The sequence below is a fragment of the Cornus florida genome, unplaced genomic scaffold (genome assembly GCF_030987335.1).
Source record: "Cornus florida cultivar Cherokee Brave unplaced genomic scaffold, ASM3098733v1 CherokeeBrave_3.0.0_Hap2_Chr01, whole genome shotgun sequence".
NCBI lineage: Eukaryota > Viridiplantae > Streptophyta > Magnoliopsida > Cornales > Cornaceae > Cornus > Cornus florida.
The window spans coordinates 106748151-106763042 of record NW_026775571.1 but is presented as its reverse complement, the minus strand read 5'-3'; positions in this window follow the sequence as shown (position 1 = coordinate 106763042).

The window sequence follows — 14892 nt, the reverse complement described above, 5'->3', positions numbered from 1 at the left end:
AATAACAAGAGGCTAATGAAGTCAAGATCCATATTGAAATACACATTTGAAGTGAAAGAAAATTGAAAATATATTGAACCAAGAAAATAAAAAAAAATGGGGAATATGTAACAATGTCACAACAAAAGGTAAAACCAAGTCATGTCTATTTTAGAGAAACTTAATTCATGTTAGACATTTTATAACTATTTTATAACTTGCATCCTATTTTCTTTATTTTTTTTGTTCTTGACAAATTTTAGGTCGATATTTTATTTTTGAACACATAGGCTTGCTGTTGGAAGGCTAAAACTATATAACAATAAACTGGATATGTATATATTGAGAAATACAAGTCTCTTCTCACTTAAAATGTTTGTAATTAGTAATTACTATATCATCACAATTTGAAAATATTTTTAATTTAAAATTTAATGATATCTAATATTATTTTAATTTCATGTAACGATTTTATCACGGAGTCAATTTAATCTGCCAAAAAAAAAACCAATTAGTAGTAAAATAACATACAATTTTCTTTTATATAAAAAAATAAAGAATCATCCTTGTACAACCAACAGAGATCAGTTTCCCTTAAATTATTGAAACTCTATTTTTTAGTTGACGGAATTGTCTCATCCTAGATGAGTACTTGAAGAAGAATAAAAAAAAAAAAATAAAAAAAAAACTTACTCTCTCTATTCATATTGAACTATGTTTCATCTTGTCTAGTTATATAAGTAAGAAAAGGGCGTAGAAGTCTAAGACGCTTTTTACAATTCCTTATTGAAATATTTTTTTTAATAGGGAGAGCAAGTAAAAGGAGAGAAAATCCTTGAAACCAAGAAGTTTTGGAAATGTCTATTAAATAACTCTTGCTATTTATAGATGCATGTAATGAAAAGGTGTCTTAGTATAGAGAGGTGTGAATTATAAGGTGTAATCATATAATTTTAAATGTATATGTGATAAGTACATAAAATCTATTATTTTATGTACCAAAATAAGCTTTTAATTAGATTTTTATATTATTTAAATATTTTCATATGTTTGTATTGTGTTTTATAGGTATTAATGCATGAATGAGAAGAAAAGAAACAAAAATGAAAAATAAGTGAAGAAGAGAAATGAGGAGAGAGAAAGAAGAAAAGAAAAAAAGAAAATAAAAACAAAAGTCAATTGCAACAAGAGAAATAATGTGCACGTGAAGAAAGAAGAAAATAGGAGAGAGAGAAGAAAATAAAAAAAGAAAAGTCAGCAGAAGTGTTTAGAAGTGTGTAACAAGGTGGTGGCTTGTAAGGAAGCAATATGTCTGACTGTAATGAGAAGGAGTGGCCTCTAATGAGAGAAGTTGGAATAAACAAATGGATCCACACATCACCTGTGTTGTTCATCCGGCCATAGGCAACCCCTTTTTGCACAAAAGTGGATGTGGATAGATAGAATTGATTTTTAGAAAGTTTTTCTTGGTTGTTCTAGTTGTAATTTCATTCTTAATTAATGTATTGTTATTTTATTACTTATTAGTTCTTGCATTTGAATTTTCTTATTCTAATATTGCTTTAAATAAGTGTTTTTCAATGTTTCTCTATGATTTGAGTTAATTCTAGTTAGTGACAATTTTTTTAAATCTCTTGTCCGGAAATAAAAACTCACTTGAATGTATGATTAGACCCTACTTACTATTAGACATTTTTAGTTAAATGGTTGTAGGTATTTTATGTTGATATGAAGTGTATTTGACAACCATAAGTCCATAAATACACACATATCAAATGACGCCGTTGCAGTTTCAAGATTGAGTTTCACATTTTGAACAAATTTATCTTCTCTGCTGCAATCTATTTTCTATTTTTACTTCGGGTTATTTTATTTCATTTGTTTGTTTTATCCATTTTGATTTTCTATTTTTCTTTTTGAAACCATCACTGGTAGCAAAAAAGAAAAAGAAAAAGAAAAGAAAAGCATTATGGTTTTCTTCCCCTCCCAGTTTTAGAAAGACAGAAAAAAATTTAATAATAATTAAAAAAAGTGTGAATTTTTCTCACACACACTTTCTTCAATTTTTTTTTTTTTTTTTTTTTTTTGTGACTCAGTAATTCCCCCACGCAGGGCCCATCATGGGATACAAACATGGGGAGTGGAGCCCTGCCCAAGGACACCTCTGGGTGAGTCCGGAAATGCAGAGGTTAGGAGTCGAATCCGGACCTCTAAAAACCCAAGCTCTAACCATCACTACTAACTATGCCCCGGGGGCTTTTTCTCACTGTTTTGTGCTTTCTATTTTGTTATTTATTATTCTATATATACATACATATATATAAACCATCTTCTTCACACTGTTGCATACGGTGACCCAAAAAAAAAAAAAAAAAATCAAAAAGAGAAACCCATATACAGTCAGGCCAACAGCCGCAAGCCCACTGCCCTTGCTCACAACGGCCACCTTCATCCAAGCTCGCTGCCGTCGGCAAAAATAATTTCATTCTCACCATCCGAACTCGTCACATTTACTGCCATCATCGCCCAGAGATCTCTTCTTGCTCACCGTCAGCTGCGGCAGTCATCACCACTGATTCTTGTTCGTCGCCAGGAAATTCTTGCCCACTGTTCTTTGCTCACCACCATAGAGTTCCGGTCACGACCATCACTGACGGTCCAGCTCCTCCGCCCTCCTTTCTCAATCTGAAGTTCGGTAGTTGTCGTCTCTTCATCCTCTCATTAGCAGTTCACAGCCGCACTCATCTCCGGCCCGTTCCAGACGAGTTCACCATCTCCGCCTTCATCATCCGAGATCGCAGCCGAGTTCAGACAAGTCCACCGCTGCGTAATCTCGCCGCCCCGCAAGTTCATAGCCGCGCTCATCGCCGGTCCGTTTCAGCCGCCGTTCACACCCTGTCTCTACTGGCCAAGTTCGCCGGGCCGCACGTCCAACAGCCGCCATCCTCACAGCCGCAAGCTTCCAAGCTCACCGCCGCGAGTTCAGCCGAGTACAACGTCGCCGCGCCGCCGTCCATCACGGCCGATTCCGCCGTCGCCATCTCTCCTCCGGCCAAGCTCGCTGTCGCCGGCTGCCCCTCTCATCGTTGCTGAAACTCTTCTGGGTTTGGGTTTGACAAGCTACATATATGATATAGGGAAAATTACATATAAATGGAGTCAAAGTTCTATATTTACTTAGAGGCTGGGTCAAAGTTCCATATTTCTCTAAAATGGATTGCTGAGGTGGCACATGGTTTTTTACTGTTTAGAAAATTGTGACGCCTAAAATGCCCTTCCCTAACAAAAAAGTAGTACCTTCAGTGCAAAAAAGTAGTACCTTCAGTTCAAAAAAGTAGTACCTTCGGAGAAAAAGTAGTACCTTCGTGGGTGTTTAAAAAATATGGTACCTGGACGCCAAAAAGTAGTACCTTCAGTTCAAAAAAGTAGTACCTTCGAAGAAAAAGTAGTACCTTCGCGGAAGGGTATTTTAGGCACCATAATTTCTAAACAGTAAAAAACCATGTGACACATCAGCAATCCATTTTAGAGAAATATGGAACTTTGACTCAGCCTCTAAGTAAATATGGAACTTTGACTCCTTTTATATGTAATTTTGCCTATGATATATGTATGTATAATATATAATATATAATATATATATATATATATTAAAGGCCCAAATCTCTCTGTTTGGCTACAAGTGTAGAACTGTCCTAGTTCAGGACCTGGACAAGAATCTAAACTGATTCTGTTGTAAACCAATTTCAAAAAAAAAAAAAAATTGCCGATTCGAATTGGGAACTTATTTTGGAGCAGTCAAAGCTTGGATATTCTCATTGGAGCACACGTGGAACAAACGACAAACGATAGCTTTGTCTTCTAAGTAAGTACTTCAAATTTTTATACCGCGAATCTTCCGTTAGCGGTTTCATTTTTTTTTTTTAGATTAGGAAAACTTAGTTTATTTTTTAGGTGATTAACTTTTGCATGCAAAGTTTAGGATATAATAACTTAGACGTAATCTTAGGTTTACACTTTCTTCTATTTTATTTTGTTTTGGTATTTCTTTTTCTTGAAAAAAAAAAAAAAAAAAAAAACCCCTTTTGTTTTTGTCTCACACTCACTCCCTTTTTGTTTCTATTTTATTGATTGTCTTATTTGTGCATATTTTAACTAGCATTTGAACAAGATACTTAAGGGCAAAACCCAAACAAGATACGGTAAGAATTTCATCACCCGTTTTTCGTGGCCCACAAATCATTAAATCCTTGCATTTGTTAAACCCGAGCCAAATTTAATTTAATTTAAAATCAAGTAGACGTTGGCCATAGGGTTTTTCACATAGCTCATAGGATCCTCTTGGACAGAATTAATTTTTGGTCACTCCAGTGAGTACCTTCCAACTCCACAATGTCTAAGGAAAGTTTTGTCTAAGGGTGTGGGCGTACCGTCATTAAGCAGGCCTCATCCTCCCTAGGAAACTTCCCTAGTTGTCTTGTTGGCAGGCATTAATTAGTAAGCCTTTGATTATTCTCGAAGAGAGTAGGAGCTTTTTCATAGGAGCTTTAATTACTTTAGAAAAAAATTCATCATCCTTGAATTTAAGTTCAAAATTAAAAAGCCAAAAATATTTGTGTGGTTTGGGTGTGCACTCCAGTGTCTAGCCCATTTTTAGGATCTAATTCTCAAGGGCTTACCCTAAAAAAAAAAAAAAATTGTGTGCTCTTTGGTGTCCGTTTTGTATGCCCAACTGGTTAAGAGTTAACAAACGATTAATCCGTTGTTCCAGTGATCCTTCAATCTTTGCTTTGGAGAAAGCATCATTACTTTATTCCAAATCCAATTATTCTCCAATGGATCCACCACTTGTTTGACCAGTTCCACCACTTGTTCAACCAGTACAACCAGTTGTCCCACCTGCTCCTAGAACTTTGAATGACTATTTTGCCCCTATCACAGCCAATCTACCCAATTGTATTGTTCTTCCTTCGGTCGGGCCTCAATTTGAGATTAGAACACATATCATCAATATGTTGCCTAAATTCCATGGATTTGAAAGTGAACAACCTTATATCCATTTAGGGAAGTTCTTAACCATTTGCAATACTTTCAAAAATCAGCATTTAGATGATGAGGGTGTCAAATTGTGTCTGTTTCCCCTATCTTTAGATGATAAAGCTTCCTCATGGTTCAACTCTCTTCCTCCAAACTCCATTAGGAGATGGGATTACAAAAATTCATGAACAAGTTTTATCCAATGCAAAAAACTGAGTTAATGAGAAATGCCATAAACACTTTTAGAGGGAAAAATGAAGAATAATTCCATCAAACTTAGGAGCGTTTTCATGATATGCTTCTCAAATGCCCCCACCATGGCTTTGAGAAGGCACAATTAGTTCATTCTTTCTATAAAGGGCTTTCTCCTACTAACTGAACCATGATTGAGTCAATGCACCAAGGAAAGTTCAAATCCCAAACTCCCGAAGAAGCTTATGCTTTCTTAGAACAACTTGCTGAGAATGCCTAAAGTTGGATTGGAACCCTTGTGATGACGAATTGTCTAGGAATGATCCCTCCAAAAGAACTTCCAATCCTTTTGAGATCAAACTCGAACCTGAATTCAAATCAGTGATGCAAAGTCTAGCAGAAGGAGTCAAAGATTTGAATAAAAAAATTTGATGCCTTTACTCTCATGTTAACACCTGCAAAATGCAATGTCTATTTAAGTTTATCTCATCCCACTGAGGCTTGTCCAATCTACTGTACATCTGAACCTTCAGATGCACAAGTTTGTGCCTATAATGCTTATAGGAAACCGACGGCTAATTCCTTTAGTCAGACGTATCATCCGAATACTAGAAACTATCCGAATTTTTCGTGGCGACAAAATTTGCCTCTACAAAACTTAGGTGGTCCTTTCGGTTTCTAAGGTAATCCCAATAGGCCAGCACAACCTTAAGGTCCTCTTGTCCCTCCGGGATACTTTCCTAGGAATAATCAATTCAATCAAAATAGAGAACTTGCAATTGATCCAATGAGCAATTATGTTACTCCTGTCCCACAGCACCACCGTGCTACCAATTATAAAGACACTCTGAAAATTCTTGCCCTTAATCTTGATCAATCTAACAAGCAATCAGATCAACGAATTCAAAAGTTGGAGAGTCACTTTGACTTCTTAACTCAGAGTCAACTCTAATTTCAGCAATTTATCCACAGTCAGTTGACTTAACTCACTTCTGCACTGTCTGAAAGATAAAAAGGTACCTTGCTTAGCCAACTTGAAATTAATCCAAGAGGCAAAGAAGTGAATCACATTGGAACTTCTCCTCCCACTGACCAATCAAATAATCAAGTGAACTCCATTTTAACCCTTCGGACAGGAAAAAAGTCAATGATCAAGTTGAGCTACCCACCCAAGCTACAAGTGCACCATCCAAGTCTAGTGTATCAGACCCACCCAACACCAAAGAGGACCAAGGTTCCGAATCTGATCTAATCCATCTTCAGTCTTATGTTCTCCCCGCCCCATTTCTTTCTCGACTAGTCAACAATAAGAAGGAGTCATAATACAGTGAGATCTTAGATATTTTTCAAAATCTTCAGATCAATATTCCATTTCTTACTACTATTAAATAAGTTCCTTCTTATGCAAAGTTCATCAAAGATTTAGTGAAAAGGAAAACCAACATCCCAAAAGAAGCTTTCATAGCCTAAAATTGTTCTTCCTTCCTACAAAATCAAGCCGTGGTTAAACATAAAGACCCGGGGAGTCCAACTGTCATTTGTAGGATTAGAGAAAAGTTTGTTGACCATGCTTTGTTGGATCTCGGTGCTAGTGTGAATTTGTTACCATATTCAGTTTATTTGGAGCTAGGCTTGAATAATTTGAAGAAAACTAATGTTAGGATCCAATTAGCTGATCGTTCTGTCAAAATTCCACGGGATATAATTGAAGATGTGATAGTAAAAATAGCTGATTTCTATTACCCGGTTGATTTCATTGTTCTATATACCCAACCTACCCAAGGTACGCAAATTCCTATCATCTTAGGCTGACTATTCTTAGTTACCGCTAATGTTGTGATCAATTGTCAAAATGGTAGTATGACTTTAACCTTTGGGAACATGAAATTGGAAGTCAATGTGTTTAATTTGATGAAGCAACCCCTTGACTCAAATTCCATTGAAGAAATTTGTCTTATTGAGTCATTAGCCGTTCACACCTTTGAGAACTCTTACCTTGAGGATCCACTCCAACAGTGTTTAGCACATTTTTGTGACAAGTTTGATGCGGATAGTTATATTGGTGAGGTCAATGCTTTACTCAATTCCACTCCAGTCTTTGAACCACCGAAGATTAGGTTTGAACCATTATCTGTTCCAGTTACCATCGCCCTCGAAACTAAGAAAAAGCTTCCCAAGGTTGAACTAAAGCCTCTACTTGAGACTTTAAAGTACTCTTATCTAGGTGAGTCTGACACTTTTCCCGTGGTAATTGCTTCAGACTTGACTACCAATCAGGAAACCCAACCTTTTAAGGTTCTTAGGGCAAATCGTGCAGCCATAGGGTGGTCCATTGATGATATTCGCGGCATTAGTCCTTTACTGGTTCAACATCGTATTCATTTAGATAACGATGCAAAAACCTATAGGCAACCCTAAAGGAGACTTAACCCTAATTTAAAGGAAGTTGTTCGTGCTGAAATTATCAAACTTCTTGATACCGATATCATCTATCCTATTTCTGATAGTCAGTGGGTAAGCCCCATTCACGTTGTCCCTAAAAAATCAGGCCTCACAGTCGTATCTGTGATACTCCTCGAATCCGAAACATGGGTTGATCAGGCCCAAGCCCAAACTCGAGGGATACCAAACAATCAATATGTAAATGAACACAGATTACAAAATGAATTAAGAAATAAATAATTAAAGGCTGAAAGAGTTTTAAATTAAAAATCCTTAAAAATTAAAACTTAGTATCCAATAATCTAAAACCTCCATTAAATTTACAACTCGGGAATCCATCCCGTGAACCCCTAATAATATCCCAAACTGAAACTGAAACAGCTGAAATAAAATCTAAAGCTAAACATAGAAAGTAATCCTACGTAGTCGGAGGAATGAGTGTCTGTATCTGCTCTGCACAGCTAAGCTCTGACCCTGGAACTGACGAGCACTTGAAAAATAAGAGAGTGGGCCAGGCCCACATGCAAGTCTTATTCTACTACGATCCATACAGAAACCTGATACGCAGATACATCCTAGACAGCTCAGCAATAACTAGAGTAGTCCATATATGTATAAGTACACACTATAGGACGCTCACTAGTCCAATAGGTATGTCTCAGCCTGAGTAGAGATACCATGCAAATTGTACATAATGTGGTCATGTGTACCTAAACCTACCAGGGAACAACAACTACTGTCCAATTATCCATCCTAGGCGATATACGCACCCTAACTATGGTCCTGAGACTCAAGTTCATACCATGGCTCCATAACATAAATATATAAAGTCCATACACTTCTAATACAAAATATCATCCATTTGGTATAGTGGCCTGATATATGTATAACAATCCATCCAGAAACCAAAGCAGGTCATTCAATTATTTTATTGACATGACACCAATATGAGTAGGACTTAACCTTTATGGTTAATTCATACCTCAATCCAAAATAGGTAGGACTTAGTATTTGAACTAATCTATCCCTAGTATGCCACCGTCCCATACCGGTGCATACAATCCTCCAAATAGCATAGTTAATAAAGCAACACTATATATTCAACAACCATTCACCAAAATATGCATCAATATAAATTAATACATATATATCAATATTAGGCATTTATTATAAAGCCTAAAAATCATATTCCAATAATGTAAACTGCTAAAATAAATTTAAGCATTTACATACTCCAAATTGTCCATAAATTGATGTACTTAAATAACAAATAAGTATCAATTTATTCCAAAATAAGCATAGTTAATTTCAAGTGATTCACTATACTTCTACCTCTGTTTAAATATGATTAACAGTAATAAAATCATATATACTATAACCTCCAAGTTCCAGTATGTAAGTTAATTAACAATCAAAGTGCAACACGTAGGATTTTTCCCTAAGTTCACCCTGTCCAGTCCTTAATCTATTTATGAATTATTATTTCCCCTATATTTTTACAAGTCTATGGTAATCATATACCTCAGTTAAAATAGTTTAAACGAATTAAAAACACCCTGCACAGTCCAAACCACGCTTTAAAACCAATAGTATATATGCAATTCTGGGCGAGAGCAGGCTCTCACAACTTGAGAGCCTGCTCCTTTGGCATGGGAGCCGGCTCCCTAACTTAGGGAGCCCGCTCTATGTAGCTAGGAGCCACTCCACACCCCTTGGAGCTGGCTCCATTGATGAGGGAGCTCCCTCATTTTGGGAGCCCTCTCTCTCACTCTCTGAAGCCATTCTGCGATTTCTGCTTCGTCTTCCTCGTCTCCGGCGATACCTAAGCCTCTGTAATTCTTTTAAACACTTGTTCTAATGTTTGATCAATGTCCTAGAATAATTATAAAGCATTGACATGCATCAACGCCATCAATTAAACTAAGCTTAAACTCAAACAAAACATGCATCAGTTAACTGAACTGTAAGAACTTGCAACCCAGTTTAATTCAACAAAATTCAATGTAGTTAAAACATGCATAAATGACTTGTTTTAACATTAATTAAACCCCTGGAGTCTACCTAGGCATGCACAGAACAAAGGTTTAGGGGAAAAAGTTAGAACAAGACTTGCCTCTGATTTCAGTTTAGAAATCTTAAACCTCTGTCTCTAAGTTTTTTGACCACTTCCTAGACTGCCATTCCACTCCTCTGATACTCTTGGTTCAACCCAGAAGCACTCCGTCCCGTCCTCCTTGAACCTCTCTATCTATCTCTCAAATTTCTCTCTTTGCCTCTCAATACTCTCTGTTCGTGGTTTATATCGTAAACCCTAGACAGACATCATATATATATATATAGGCGTCTCTGAAAACCCTAGTCCACTTAGAATTAGAGATTGAAAACCCTAAGTTAAATTCTAGTCGGCCACAACGTGAAACATAACAGAATAATACAATCCTAATTAAATCCAATTAACTAATTTAAATAATTAAACAATTACAATAATTCAATTAAAAACAAATAATAATAAAAGAAAATAATTTAATCAATTAATTCAAGTAATAACAATTAATTCAAATAAGTTAAATAATAACAATTAATTCAATTAATTCAAATAAACAAGTAATTAAACAATTAAACCAACAAAAATGAAATTAAATAATTAATTAAAATACCAGGACTATCCTTTTAAAATTAGGGGTATTACAGTATCCAATAGCCATAATGAATTGGTTTCTACTCGTGTCTAAATTGGATGGCGAGTTTGCATTGATTATCGAAAGCTTAATACTGTCACTCGAAATGATCATTTCCCTTTGCCTTTTACTGATCAAATGTTAGAAAGATTAGCTGGTCAATCCTTCTATTGCTTCTTAGATGGTTACTCTGGGTATAATCAAATCCCTATACACGTTGATGACCAAGATAAAACCAATTTCACCTGTTCATTTGGCACATTTGTTTATCGTCGCACGCCTTTTGGTTTATGCAATGCACCTGCTACATTTCAGCGGTATGATGAGTATTTTCAGTGATATGGTTGAAAAGTTTCTTGAAATCTTCATAGATGACTTCTATGTCTTTGGTTCATCATTTGAGCAATGCCTTCACCATCTTACTCTTGTTCTTCAGCATTGTCGTGACACTAACTTGGTTCTTAACTGGGAAAAGTGTCATTTCATGATTAAAAAAGGAATCCTCGATCATAATATCTCCGTTGTAGGAATTGAGGTAGATCAATCCAAAGTTAACCTTATCTCGAGTTTACCCATTCCCAAAATTGTTCAGGATATTAGAGCTTTCTTAGGCCATGCTGGTTTTTACTGTCGTTTCATTAAAGATTTAAGCAAGATAGCAAGACCTCTCACCCACTTGTTAGGGAAGGATATACCATTTGAGTTTACAAATGCTTGTCACTCTGCTTTTGAACAATTAAAGTCAGCTCTCACCACTGCACCCATTATCCATTCGCCAGATTGGAACTTACCCTTTGAAATTATGTGTGATGCGTCGAATTATGCAGTAGGAGCTGTCTTAGGTCAAAAGGTTGAGAAAGCACGACATATCATCTATTATGCTAGCAAAACACTGAATGATGCCCAAATCAACTACTCCACCACGGAGAAAGAATTGTTAGCAGTCGTGTTTTCCTTTGACAAATTTCGCTCTTATTTGATCGGTTCCAAGGTCATCATTTATACCGATCATGCTGCCTTAAGACATCTTCTCTCCAAAACGGATGCCAAACCTCGGTTGATCCGTTGGATCTTACTTTTTCAAGATTTTGACCTTGAGATTCATGATAAGAAAGGCTCTGATAATGTGATGGCCGATCATTTGTCCCGTCTAGTTGTTGAGTCCATTAGTGAATCTATTCCAATCTCGGATGCTTTTTCGGATGAACAATTATTTGAAATAACTCATGCCCCATGGTATGCTGATATTGTCAATTACATTGTAACGGGTCAAATTCCTTCAACTTGGTCCAACAGAAGAGAGATAAATTCCTAGTTAAGGTTAAGGAATATTTTTGGGACGACCCTTACTTGTTCAAATATTTTCCAGATCAAATCATCTGTAGGTGTGATACCCCTCGGATCCGAGACACGGGTTGATCAGGCCCAGGCCCAAACCCGAGGAAATATCAAATAATTAATATTTAAATGAACACAGATGATAAAATGAATTTAATAAATAAAAGTTTAAAAGCTGAAAAGAATACTAAAACATGATCCTTGAAATTTAACACTTAAAATCCCACATAATAAAGTTATAATAATCCAACTTAAAAACCTCCAAGGGTACAACTCGGGAATCTATCCAGTGGACCCCTAATAAGAAACCAAACTGAAATAAAACTAGAAGAAATCCATAATTAAATCATGGAGAGAGATCCTACGTCGTCGGAAGAATGAGTGACCTTCTCTGCCCAGCATGAACAAGCTCAAACCTGGAACTAACGTACACCTGAAAAATAGGAGTGGGTCAGGCCCACGAACAAGTTCTATCTTATTACAATCCAAGCAGAGACTCGATACGCATATACATTTTAACCAACTCAACAATAACTAAATAGTCCGTAGATATATATATATATATTCACACTACAAGACTTTCACTAGACTGTATGCCCGTCTCAACCTGACTAGTAGGCACCATGCAAAGAGCACCTGAGGTGGGCATGACTACCTAGACCTAGCAGGGTACACATCAAACCATCGTAGCCAGTTATGCATCCCCATGCATATACGCTCCCTAACCAACGACTTTGAGACTCTGGCTCATATCGTGGAACCATAAAAATATATTTAAAATCCGTTCCCATCCATCTATAAGAAATCCAGTTTAGTCGTTCAGCATAATCATCAGCACAAACTAACATATAAGGAGGACCCTATTTATTAAAATCCGTACCCTTAGTATGTCACCGTCCCATACCGGTGCATACCATCCATCCATCCAGCAGTTGACATTACAGGTAAAGACTATAAATATCAAACTAATCCATAACTACAACAATTGATAATATAATAATGTAAATATAAATATCAATTGTTCCAAATATACATAGTCAATGCGTATAGCAAACTGAACCAAAAGAAGCATACATAGAAATTTAAACTAACATGCTTACTTCAGTAACTGATAAATCTAAACAATGAGATACATCAATCAATTTCATGACAAGTATAATAAAAATAGACAATCTATCATGCTCATACTATACCAACCCATTAATTGATGTTATAAATGATAAAAAGCTATACATCAATTAATCCTCACTAAACATGACAAAAATATAGAATTTGACATGCATATTTTACATCATTGATACATAATTAGAGATGTATAATCCTTGATAGAAAATTGCTAAATTAAGTCCCAGCAATTTAAACGTCCATAGCCAAATTCAGTATAGGCAAGTTGTTAAGAAATTCCTGTTATTCAAATTTTAACAATCTAGATTGGGTACACCTTCTGTGTTTTAAACCACACTTCTAAACCATCCAAAACCTACCATCACAGTCTCTAACTTAAGTCTGAAAACCCAAAAATCCATTCACAGTAGCCCAACCTCGCTGGAAATAGCAGAAAAATTAATAAAAAATAAAGAAAACAAGGAAGCAGGCTAAATTCCCAACTTAGCAAGCTAAGTTCCTTACTGACCCAGCTAAGTCCCCAACTGAGCCAGCTAAGTCCCCAACTGAGCAAGCTAAGTTCCAAAATAGGTATGACTTAGCAATTTGAGCTAAACCAACCTTAGTATGTCACCATCCCATACCGGTGCATACCATCCATCCATCCAGTAGTTGACATTACAGATAATGACTGTAAATATCAAACTAATCCATAACTACAACAATTGATAATATAGCAATGTACATATAAATATCAATTGTTCCAAAAATACATAGTCAATGCGTATAGCAAACTGAACCAAAAGAAGCATACATAGAAATTTAAACTAACATGCTTACTCCAGTAACTGATAAATCTAAACAATGAGATACATCAATCAATTTCATGACAAGCATAATAAAAATAGACAATCTATCATGCTCATACTATACCAACCCATTAATTGATGCTGTAAATGATAAAAAGTTACACATCAATTAATCCTCACTAAACATGACAAAAATATAGAATTTGACATGCATATTTTACATCATTGATACATAATTAGAGATGTATAATCCTTGATAGAAAATTGCTAAATTAAGTCCCAGCAATTTAAACATCCATAGCCAAATTCAGTATAGGCAAGTTGTTAAGAAATTCCTGTTATTCAAATTTCTAACAATCTAGAACTGGGTACACCTTCTGTGTTTTAAACCACACTTCTAAAGCATCCAAAACCTATCATCACAGTCTCTAACTTAAGTCTGAAAACCCAAAAATCCATTCACAGTAGCCTAACCTCGCTGGAAATAGCAGAAAAATAAAAAAAAATAAAGAAAACAAGGAAGCAGGCTAAATTCCCAACTTAGCAAGCTAAGTTCCCAACTGAGCAAGCTAAGTCCCCAACTGAGCAAGCTAAGCTCCCAACTGAGCAAGCTAAGTTCCTAACTTAGTCGGCTCAGTTGGTGATGTCGTCTTCTTCACTTTCCTTGAGTCCGGCGTTTTCCCGATGAACTGTCCTCCTTACCTAAGGTTCCTAAGGTCTGAACTAGACTCCAAAGTGTTCCAGAAATACTTAAACCATTTTTTTAATAATCGACAACAATTGCAACCCGAACTATGCAATAAGGATTTAAAACAAGCAATTTACAGTTCATCAACGTTTACTGTTTAAACAAATCAACCAAGAAATCCAAACTTATTTTAATGTTTACCCAATGTGTTCCAGACTTAATTTAGTTCCTTATTCAATAATTCGTCGTCAATTTAAATCATGAATTAAGCAAGAAACATTCAAAACAACCAATTTTACGCTACATGAAACACATATTGATTTAATTACCTCAGATATGCAAACCAGATTAATGTTTATATTTCTTTACTCCTGAAGTTATGTTAAGAATGTAAAGAACACAAGCAAAGGGAAAGAGTTAAGATTAGAACTTGCCTATAAGACTTTGGTTCAAAATCTTAGCACTGTCTTCCTAAGGTTTCAGGCAATCCTCACTGTAATTCTCCTCTGTTCCTTCTCTGCCTCCACAGTCGTGAGTAGGGTTCTAAAAACCCTTGGCAGAATCTTACACGTATATTTATAGGCCAAACTAATCCTAGGTTCAATTAAACCCTAAACTGACTTAC